The sequence below is a fragment of the Eretmochelys imbricata genome, chromosome 13 (assembly GCF_965152235.1).
Source record: "Eretmochelys imbricata isolate rEreImb1 chromosome 13, rEreImb1.hap1, whole genome shotgun sequence".
Taxonomy (NCBI): Eukaryota; Metazoa; Chordata; order Testudines; family Cheloniidae; genus Eretmochelys; species Eretmochelys imbricata.
In genome coordinates this window covers 17,512,823-17,523,837 of record NC_135584.1, presented here as the reverse complement: position 1 = coordinate 17,523,837, position 11,015 = coordinate 17,512,823, and the positions used below count along the sequence as shown (strand labels likewise).

The following is an 11,015-nucleotide window of genomic DNA, read 5'->3' as shown; positions in this document are numbered from 1 at the left end:
GCCCAAATGTGGGGGAAGGGCCGGAACAACTCCACGCACACCACAAACATTGCAGCAGCGCCTCTTCTCCCCCCTCCTCCCCCATCATGGGCCAGTAGGATAAACCTCCCCCACCCCCAACAGCAACCAGGGGCTGTCTCAACCTAGAGCGAGGCTTCAGGCCCCGTATGCTGAATGGTCTCCGGCCTAAAGTCAGCCCAGGGCCCGTCTTGGGCTGGTTGCGTGGGAAAGTTTCACCAAGTTCAAGTCTCCCTCAACTGCGAGTGCCCAAGCGAAGCCAAGCATGCCGGGAGCTGTAGGCCCCTTGTCGATCCGGCGGTCGGGGTGAGCGATGCATGCCGGGAGCTGTAGTCCCTTGGAGGTGAGGCTGTCTCAGTGAGCAGTGCATGCCGGGAGCTGCGGTCCGGGATAAGGGCCGGGCTTCGAGCCGGTGCGCGGGCGGATTGGCTGCGAGTGCTACGATGGGCGGGTGCTATAAGGTGTTGTGGCCACTCCGATTGGCTTGCTCTCTCCTCAGGCGCGGTACCGTCACTTCCTCCCCGGCCGGACCTGCCCCCGGCGTTCATTCTCTTTAGTGTTTGCCCTGTGTCCGCCGCCTCCCTCCGCCACTGCGATTCGCCCCCCCTTCCCAGACCCCCTCCCCGCCTCGGGACCCGGCCAATGGACTGAGACGCCCGCCTGCCCGCCCGCCCGCAGTACCAGCCGGCCCGGGAGCCGCAGCCCAGGCAGCCAGGTGAGAGAGGGACGGCTCCGGGTTCCCCACGGGGGGGGGCGGCGGCGGGGCCTAGTGGGGCAGCGGCCGCTCTGCTGTCTCCATCTGTGGGGTGTGCGAGGCCGGCAGCGGGGGGCCCTGATTGGCGGGGATGGGAGTCGGTGCTCGGTAGGTCGTAGTGCCGCCAACTCGGGCAGGGGCCGGGTTCCTCTTCGCCTCCCGCTTCCTAAGGATGAATCGGTGCCCCGTCCTCACGGGCAGCGGCAGGCGGGCCCTGGGGGGAGTCGGCCCGGCCTGGTGTAGGGGAAGGTGGGGGACTGGCTCAGGTTACAGAGCGGGCTCTGGCTGAGGCTGCTGAGGGGGAGTAGGCCGCGCTGGCTGGGACTCGCCGCCCTGTCGGAGACACCGACCCCCAGGTGTATAGGCAGGTGGTAGCTGAAGCGCCAGGTTCCCTCCTTCCCACTCACCCCCCGTAGCACCAGGGCGGGTGACAGCTACAGCATCAGCCACCCCCATTTTCCCGTCGTGACATCTTTTGGCAATCTTTTGGTAGATGGAACAGCAACAGGTTCCTTTGCAAGATGTTTCCCCGCTGCCCGTTTTAGAGCCTGTGGGACAGGTGCATTTGGCTAGTTCACACCTGCTGCCCCATTGTGTTAGAGCCCCAATAGGCAATATCTTAACTTGATACATAGATGACAGTCTTATATTTGTTCTGGCCAGTTAAAGAGGAGGAAGAACGTGGTATATGTCAGTGAGTAGGTTAGGATCAGTGACGCACACAAATAAAAATGCCACACCAACAATATAATCCTTCATCCACTGCTTGGGTAATAAGTTTATAAAATAAATATACGAAGGTCTTCTGAGTTTTATTTAAAATTCTTATAATTCTTATTTTAACATGCAACTACAGTACCTTGTAGCAATGTTCATACTAAGGGGGGAAAGCTATATTTTTAACAGGTTAATGATGATGATAACATCATAGCATAGATTAGACAAGTTGTAGTTTTACCATGTGTTAGCTGGTCAAGGAATTGGCTAAGAAAAAACACAAGCATTTGGGAAGTGCTCAGACTAGCCTTTACAAAAGTGTTAACTATTTCAAGTTAATTGGCAATCCATTAACAAGGTTAAAAAACTTTAGTGTAGCCATATCCTGTATAGTTGATTTCTCCCACCCATTCTACATACATACTTTCACACTTTCCTGTCCAAAATCCATATTGGGTTGTAGAATTTCATTTTAACAAAATAAAACTCTGTACTGTGTATAAGTGTAAATAAATGAAATAAACCACACTAAAATAAATAGCAACAGCCAGACTTCTTGAAAGTCTTTCATATCTTTAAACATTTTGTTGTGTGGACATCTGTAAGTCAATCTGTGTAGAAGTTAGTCTGTCCATAGACTTACCTACATCTGTGCAATTGTGCTGATGTAATTACTGGATCAGAGGTAAATTGAAAAAATGGGCTGCCTATACCTTTGGTGTCACTGAATAATATAAATGCTACTCTGCAGGTGTCTGGGTTTTTAAAGCCCCATCTAATAATCTGTCTTGGTAAATCTAGATATCGTGAAAGTGGTTTGACTGTTTTTACACATTTATAATCCCAAAAAGGGGAGTTCATTTTGCCTGTTATAACAATACTTTCAACAGTTGCATTGACAACTTCTCTTAAACATGAAGATGTTGATATTTACACGGCATGTATGTGTCTTGGTTATTTTAGTGGACTGGACCAATAAAGAAGACCTGTGTGGTATTTTTGATAACTTTACAATTGGCCTTGAGTGTGTATTTTCTACAATCATTAGCCTTGAGTGTGTATTTTCAAACCATGTAATGTTTTCGAAAAATAAAGTTTCATTTAAAATATTTTTGTGATAGTGGAAACTGTTAGCATTTAAAGGCTTACATGTTATCTCAGTTCTTTGCCTTAATTACATCTTTTTCTGCTCTTGGTTTTTTGTTTTTAAACCACGGTGTTGCTCCTGCTTCTCCTTCAGATCACTGTTTAAAATCCCCCTCTTCAGGCTTTTCATCACGTGCTTCCTTTTTTTATCATTAATCCATATCCTCTCTCCTGGAGTGTCTTATCTGTATTTGTGAAGCACCATGTAAATTATCAGCCCTGTGAATTATTTTGCGCCTCATCTTATAGTGCCACAAATATTAGAGAGATTCCTTGGCTAATCAAGATCTTATAAGAGGAACATGTTTGTGGTTTATAGAAAGTTTGTCCAGGAACACGACCTGCCTCAGCTAGTGTGTTTTTGCATTCTGATAACTCATTTTTTCCTGTAATTGATAGAAAATAAGGGGCAAGTGCCTTTTTTGTGGCAGCTATTTAAACCTTTCAATAACAAATATTCGGCTATTCTATTTTAACACTAATTATAAAAGTTAAATAGTCAGCCACATCAGAGCTGCTTCATACTGTAGGTTATCAAGTCACTGTCACTGAGGCCTGGTTTACACCTAAAACTTGGGTCCATGTACCTACATTGCTCAGGGCTGTGAGAAAATTTGACCCAGTTAGGCCAACCCCCTCACTGTAGATGCAATTAGGCCAACAAAAGAATTCTTCCGTTGACTTAGCTACCCGCTCTACAGCGAGAGGAAAAAACCCTTTTGTTCCTGTAGTAAGTGTCTCTGCTACAGCAACATAGCTGCAGCTGTGCTACTTAAATGAAAACATACCTTGATATGGGTTATCATGGAGTATTTTGTAAAATGACCCAACTCTACAGAGCTATTATAGTTTGTGGAAATTTGGACTTGAAGTTCCAATAATGATGTGGTATAGGGGAAGACTGGAAAGGAGCAGAGGCAGCTAAGCCATCAGTTCCTGCACTATTTAACCTTCCATGTTTAAGAAAGTGTGTAGCTTTTATAGTAGTAAGGAAAATTCACACTTTGTAGTGTGGTTCTGTCTTCCTAGGTCTGCAGACAGAAGACTTAATTGGTTTCACTGTTGTCATGGGATTCTAACTAGTATTAGTGAAACTGACAATGATGATGTCTTTGCCTTCATCACTGCTACTTAAAAAAGTTATGAACAGGCAGGATGCTGGAACTATTCACAGAGAAGAAGAAAACAGAAGTGGAAGCTGAGTGAAGGATAGAATGACAATGCCCCTGGTCACTGCAGTACGGAGTCTGGAGGAGATCTCAAGTATGGATCCTTCCATACAGTCAGGAAACTTGAGATGATGGCGGGGAAGGGGTTTGATATGTATTACGCTTACTAGCCAGAGGCTGATATTGGAGACAATAATAGAATCTTTCTTGGTAGCCACCAGCCATCAAGTTAAAAATGGGCAATAACAACAAGTGGACGTTGAATAAATTCCCAAACATTCCACTTCTGCATCTTGAGCACGTCAAATATATTGTACAGGTCTCTGACAGACCCAAGAGTAGTTTCATACACATTGACAAAACTTTTGTAATTTTTCATGGCATTAAATATTCATTTAATAAGAGATGGAAGCTTTGAGCAGGGTTCAGGAACAGCACTTTGTATGAATTCCCACACCCTTCCTCTTCTCAGTGGTTTTGTGGGAGGTTGTTCTCACTGATTGGGGTAGGCTGGTAGATGTAGTATTGTAGTTATGTGGATGTCATGTAAATTTTTCAAGACCTGAGTTTTTGGGCTTCCGTTAATCACCACCACTATTTCTACTGAGGTTTCAGAGGTGTCTGATTGCAAGTTTCAGTTTTTTATATGGTGAGTGTAGAGTAATAATTCATAAAGAATGTGATATGAAAACCATTTCTTCAAAATTGCAGATGTTACCAAAACCCTGCTGCACTGCAGACTTTCTCTGAGACCTTGGGCAAGTCACTTAGCCACTCTGTTTCTCATCTATAAAATGAGATAATAGCACTCTGTATTTCACAGGGACATTGTGAAAGATTGAGGCAGGTAGGTACTGTTATAATGGGGGCCATGTAAGTGCCTAAGATATATATGAGATTTATTTAAACCTAAGTTCAATTTGTCTTTTGTATTAATGGGCAAAAACACCACTATTCCTGATCTTGAACTGAAGTTCTGCATATTTCATTTTATAAAAGCTTCCATCTTCCCTTTTATACCCCTGAACAGGAATATGTTGCTGATTAGAAGAAATTATTCTGTCTTCAGCATAACTCATATTTTTAGACTTTTCTTTAGTTTTAGCTGAGTACAGTAGCACATAACAGTCGCTTTGCTGTGCCTTATTAATCAGTTACTATTTTTACTCCCCCACTTAGTTTCTGAAAACCAATGCCATATTTAAAATTAGAAGAAAAGTAACTACCCCTTTCAAAGAAAGGACACACAGATTCAGAAATGGGTTTCTAGGAACATGCCAGTTTCAGCTAACTTATAGTAGATTTATGTTCTTTATAATTACAAGCTTTTGATTTACAATCTATTAGACAAGTATGATAATGGAGAGGATATTAAACACAAATTGGAGGACACTTAATAATATCAACATGATGCCATGTTGGTTTTGTGTTAGTCGTTTGAAATTAAGAACTAAAAAATAGACAAATACATTTCTACAACCTCTTATTTGTTTAAAAATCATTCTGAAAATACTTATCCATCAATTAGATGTTAAACTTCATAAACTTGCCCTAGTAATTATTCTACTACCTTGTGATAGGTCACTCTGAAGATTGTCACTGCACAGGTGGCAGATGTTAATAATATACTGGCTTTTGTTATATTTATGGTGATTGAAGAATTCCTTTAGTTTTTAAATATCTCTGGGGAATATGACTATAACAACTCAATTTAGTGTGATGGGGTCTGTAAGATATTGTATTATTTATCTAACATTTTTCTGATTAGTTTTTTACAAAATATCCAAAGTGTAGAATAAACTGGATTTGTTCATCTAAAAAAGGTGGCTAGAAATGTTAGTATGTTTTGTACAGTTTTCATTTGTGTAGATTGAGAATTCCTTGTCAGCTGCTATTTATTGCACAGCCCTTTTGTCATCTTTTCTTTTTTCAGTCTTCTATTGTATACTGCTTTGTGTCATAAGTACAGAAGAAATTGTCCCTGTCCCACTTTGTTTACAACTCGACACAGTACATTATACTAAAAACTACATATGATGTGTGGACTGAAGGTCAAACCTTCATGTGGTCAGTTACTTTTTAAATAAAATTTTAAATTTAATACTTGATGCGTGTCCTTGAACTGCTTCACACAGTATTCTGGGATGGTAGCATTTGGATTTTATGAGGAACATCATTTATAGAACAGTGAGAAGGGGATTAAAAGGACAACAAGTCCAAGCATTTAAGAAATATCCAGCTATTGAAAATGGTTACAATCATTTTGGAAAATACATTCTCGGAGGCTATACTGCTGCACAGAGGAGTACTTTTCTCTTTTTTTGTACTATTCAGGTGAAAATCCTATGGAGAGAGAGGAACTTAAACCTATCTTTAAAGTTTTGGCTCTAGCAAGATAGTTATAAGACTTTTATGCTAGGGACTGAAACGCTACTTTGGGACTTATTTTTTGACATAAGCCAAAACTAAAAATCATTGCAGTGCCGAGAGACCATCCACCTTCTCTGATAAAATAGTAGGAAATAACTGAGTAGGAAACAAATTTTCATTTTCAAGACCCCAGAGGTAAAACTGTGGGCATGCTGTGTAATGTCTGTCCAAAAAAAACCCCCATAAATGTGTTGAGTAGGATTAGTCTAAATGGGAGTTGCAAGTGACTGACTTGATCTTAGTACTGAAAGCATTTTTCTTTATTAAAAAAAAACAAACCTGGCATTTAACTGCATAATTTTTAATACATGAGATATGACCAAGTTTGAACATTGAAATTATTGCTTTAATGTTACATAAGTTTAAAACCTTTAACAAAATATGTAGGCATTATCTCTTTAGGGAACTTCTACTCATCAGTTTATCTATTATCTCTGCTTTCTACTTTTCCTATTTCTACTGTATAATATCAATATATAGCACAAGAAGTCAATCAGAAATATTAAGGGGCCTGACCTGGGCCCTGATAGTCAATAGACAGATAAAACTCACCTTGTAGTAAGTAAGGGCTGCAGAGTTTGATTCATAGTTGTTAAACTTTTTCTGCTGAACCAGACTTTATAAAAATTCTGCAACACAATGCTAGTGTCAGTGTGTTAACTGATAATACTATGTGCACAGCTGTTACTGTAACTTTTAAAGATGGTTGCAAAAATCAGTTTTTGAATTAGGCTGTCTGATATCTGTTTCTCTACTTAGTGCAATGCAATGCATTGTTTCTGTGGAGGAGACGTAAATTCTGTTCCCTTATCTGATCTTAGTCCTCCAGTGTTCAATCACATGGCAGTGAGATCAGGCCTCGCTGTGGAGCGGGTACATCATATTCTTAAGTAACCCTTATAGCAGTGGTCCCCAACCTTTCTGTGGGAATAGAATATTCCTGTTCCCAGAAGATTGTGGCGGGCGCCAGACACCCCGTCGCTGAAATGCCGCCGAGAAGCGGCAGTGGCAAGAAGCATCACCGCCGAGAAACGGCAACACTTCTCGGCGGCATTTCGGTGGGTGGTTCTTCAGCAGCGACGTTTTGGAGGTGCAGTGTCCTGCAAGCGCATACAACTGCCCTGGCGGGTGCCATTGCACCCACAAGCACCACATTGGGGACCCCTGCCTTACTGCCAGGCGAAGAGCAGGATTGATGGACTCCATGATTCCAGCCATTCCTCCAAGTGTAAGGCTTGGTCTACACTTAAAAGTAGTTTGACATAGCTATATCAGTCAGGGATGGGGAGGGAACACACCCCTGACCAATATAGGTATTCTGACCTAAACCCCATCTTAGACACAGATAAATTGATGAAATAATGCTTCCATCAGCGTAGCTGCTGTAGCTCATGGAGGTGGTGTTCCTCGAATACTGACGGAAAAACCTCTTCCATTAGTGTAGGCTGCATTTACACTACAGGGCTGTGCCAGTATACTATGACAATATAGTCTCTGTACAGTAGGCATCCCTAAGGGAGGTCACTTGGGATTAGGGAAGGGGAGCAGGAAGGGGAGGGTTGGCAAATAAAGCTGTAGTTCTGCATGGTAAAAAATGAAGCTCGTTTGCAAACAGTCTGTCAGTGAGAATATAATGTTTATGTATGTTCTTGTCTAAGGCTGAGATTTTCAATGGCCATGGGGAGTTAGGCACCCAACTCCCTTAGGCCCCTCTGAAATTCACAGCCTAAATACTTACAAGGCATATATTGAAGGCATCTTATAAAACAAGCCTCAGAAACTTAAAATATATGTGGAGTTAGCATTTTTCTGCAAACCAGTTCCTAAATTTCCAAGCAGTCTTCACTCTCAGCTACACTTTGGACAATTTTGCCCTCATATTCAGAAGTTTCTTCATTTCTCCTGATGATGATTTTTAGCAATGATCAGTTAATTATAGAATACCTTAAAATACTTCAGTAGCTTCACAAAGCAAATTACTAACACTGCATATTTTTTTCTTCCTAGGCTTTCTCCAACATAAATACCCTCCCTGGAACTAAAACCAAAACTTCACTGTCCCTGGATCACCTAAAGGTACAGGAAACATTAAACCTATGATTCAATAACTTTTATCACTTATAGTATCTACCTTTTTTTAACCTAATATTCAAGAAGGTTATTAACTGGCAATATTATGTTACACGGGGGAAAAGAGCTCTTTTTCCCCCTGCACACTTTAACTTATCTGAAACACCTCTAATAATTTTGGCATTAAAGAAATCCAGAAAGATCAGTTGCCTGAAAAAATTACTTTCTTGCATAACTTTTTCTTACAGAAATCTGTCAATTTTTGGTTGAGTGAAATGGGGCCGTAAACTCAACCTGATAGTATTTCTCTGGATGTAATATAACTTTAGACTACCATTCCTCACATTTCCAAAATTTTAGGGAATATTGTAGGCATCAATAGACAGAATCCTATTGATTTGGATAAAAATTGGAAAACCAGGAGGAGGAAAGTGTGTGTGTGTGTGAGGGGAGATACAGTCCCTGGCATCTGGTTAGCACACCCATCAACTTTAATGAGCTTTGTAACTATTTATAGAACAAAACTGGTTGATGGAAACTACCAACACCTTCCAGTATAACAACATTCCCCATCTAAACTCTGCCCATCATTCCAATAGTTTTAAATGTTCTTTTCTGCCTTATCTCCCAAGCAGAAAGAAGAAAATTAATTTAAACTACAATAACTTCTACAATAACTACTAATAAACTTCTTGGCTATTTACATATGTCCCTGAACTGGAGGGGAGGTGGGATGTAAGGGTGTCAAATTGGAACTGTGGGGATGGGGGAATGTAGGATACAAGAAGCCCCTGGTATGTGCAATGAGCTTGGCATACAGAAGCTACAAAGTATGAGACTCTGATCTAAAAGCGTCTTAATGAGAAAAGGACTGGGAGCAAAAGCACCTGTGTTCACTTCCATACTCTGCGTCTGTTCATTGTGACTTTAGGCTTCAGTTTTGCTACCTGTATCTGACAAGGGTCACCTAAAGTTTGTAAGGAATTTGCCATCAAACAGAAGGTCCTATAGGAGTTCAAAATGGTTTTTTTAAAATTCATTTTTGAATGCAGTTAGCAAGCAATTATCTATTTTTTTTTCCCACCTAATACATGAGTATTTTCTTAGTTTTCTACTTCACTTGTAAAATGTCAATCTCAACCTCCGTCTCAAGTTTTCTGTTGTATGTGGCAACCTAAAACATTCTAAATTTCTGTTACAGGATACTTGCTGCCTTAATTTGTAAAGGTTATTGCCTGTATTTTTATAGATGCTAAAACATGGCCTATAATTAAGCTTTTGCTTTGAGGGCAGTGTCAGGCGCAATAGCTTAATGAGTACCTTGTACAAATAGGTTACAATAGTTTGGCTACCTGAGTAGCTTAAATTTCAACAATAAAAGGACACCTTACTTTGTACTGTTATTTGGAGTTCTGTCAAAATATTTCTCAAATTTGATTTTACAAAGTATATATATTTTACATAGAAATCCTCTATGGGCCATTCCTATATTTCTTATTGTTTGCAGTACCAGAAATGAAATAAATGGAGACTTCTTAAAACCTATAGAATTAGTTAAATATCTGCTTCACAAGAAGGGCTAATACTTGAATACAAGATTCCTAGGCTTTCTCTGCTCTGAGAATAAGTGTTGATGCTGAAATATTTCCAGATTAGTAATGTCTGTGCATCTGGCAAGTTATCATGCAATTGGAGTATAAATATAAATGGGCTTTGCTTGAAGGAGCAAACTAGATAACAATGATTGCATCAAACAAGAAGTTATATCAATGTACACAATGCTTGTTTGTACATAGATATGAGACACAGATAAAAAGGATAGATTAATTAGAAAAATTGCACCTGCAACACGATTGTTTTCTCTTGTTTTTTTTAAAAAAAGTAGGAAATTCATCTTGAGGTATGGAAATAAACTGTGGGTTCGTGTATTCAAGCAGTTGGCTGGCATAGGGTAAATGTTAAGAGATGACTACTGCCACAAGCTGGCAATTATACTTCAAGTGAAGTTTTAAAAGCTCATTATGGATTTTTTTTCAAATCTCCAATTTGGGCAGACATTACTGCCACCTATAAACAGTGATGGGAGGGAGCACTCATGATTTTGTTTGGTGCATTTTTCTTGCCTGCTAAATTGCCAACATTGTGTGCTGGGGTCTCCATAATAACGTTCAATAACTACACAGCATTTTTCATCTGTAGATTGAAAGCACTTTTCAAAGGAAGGGTGGATAGATTGTCCACATTTTACAGGTGTGGAAATTGAGGCACAGAAAAATGCAGTGTGGTTCCATTTAATTTAAATGCTGTTACTTGGTTTCTTCTGAGGTTGGAAATGTCATCTCAAATTCCCAGGGGATAGACAAAGGCTGAGCTCTTTCAAGTTATTTGAAAGTTGGGGGAGTGGATGTTGGGGTGTATGGAGGGGAGGTAAACTGCATAAGATTGTCCCGAGCAAAGAGGTAAACTTTCAGCAGCTGTTTCCTAAACCCTGCCAGGCCTTTGTCTAAAACTTGAGTGGTTGATTTGTAGGCTGAAAAGAAGCAGCAGGTTATGACCCTATGAACATGTCTACAGTGATTTTGTTGTCTGGTTCTGGAATGTGAACAGATGAAATCTGTTCACATTTGGATTAGTTTCTAAAATCTTATTGCTTCAAGCCCTAGCTCATGTGCTGGAGTTTCCATAGAATTATAGAATAATGTCTGAATTGT

At 40.5% G+C, this 11,015-nt stretch overlaps 1 protein-coding gene across 5 annotated transcripts in view; it reads left to right on the top strand.

Moving 5' to 3' along the window:
• The first annotated feature begins 582 nt into the window (after positions 1–582).
• STAU1 (staufen double-stranded RNA binding protein 1) overlaps positions 583–11,015 on the top strand; it is a 52,729-nt gene continuing 42,296 nt past the window's right edge. For all 5 annotated transcript variants that reach the window (XM_077831888.1, XM_077831887.1, XM_077831886.1 and 2 more), the window contains exons 1-2: positions 583–733; positions 8,242–8,310. The gene's annotated coding sequence lies outside the window, so the exon portion shown is untranslated. The remainder of the gene's footprint in view (positions 734–8,241; positions 8,311–11,015) is intronic.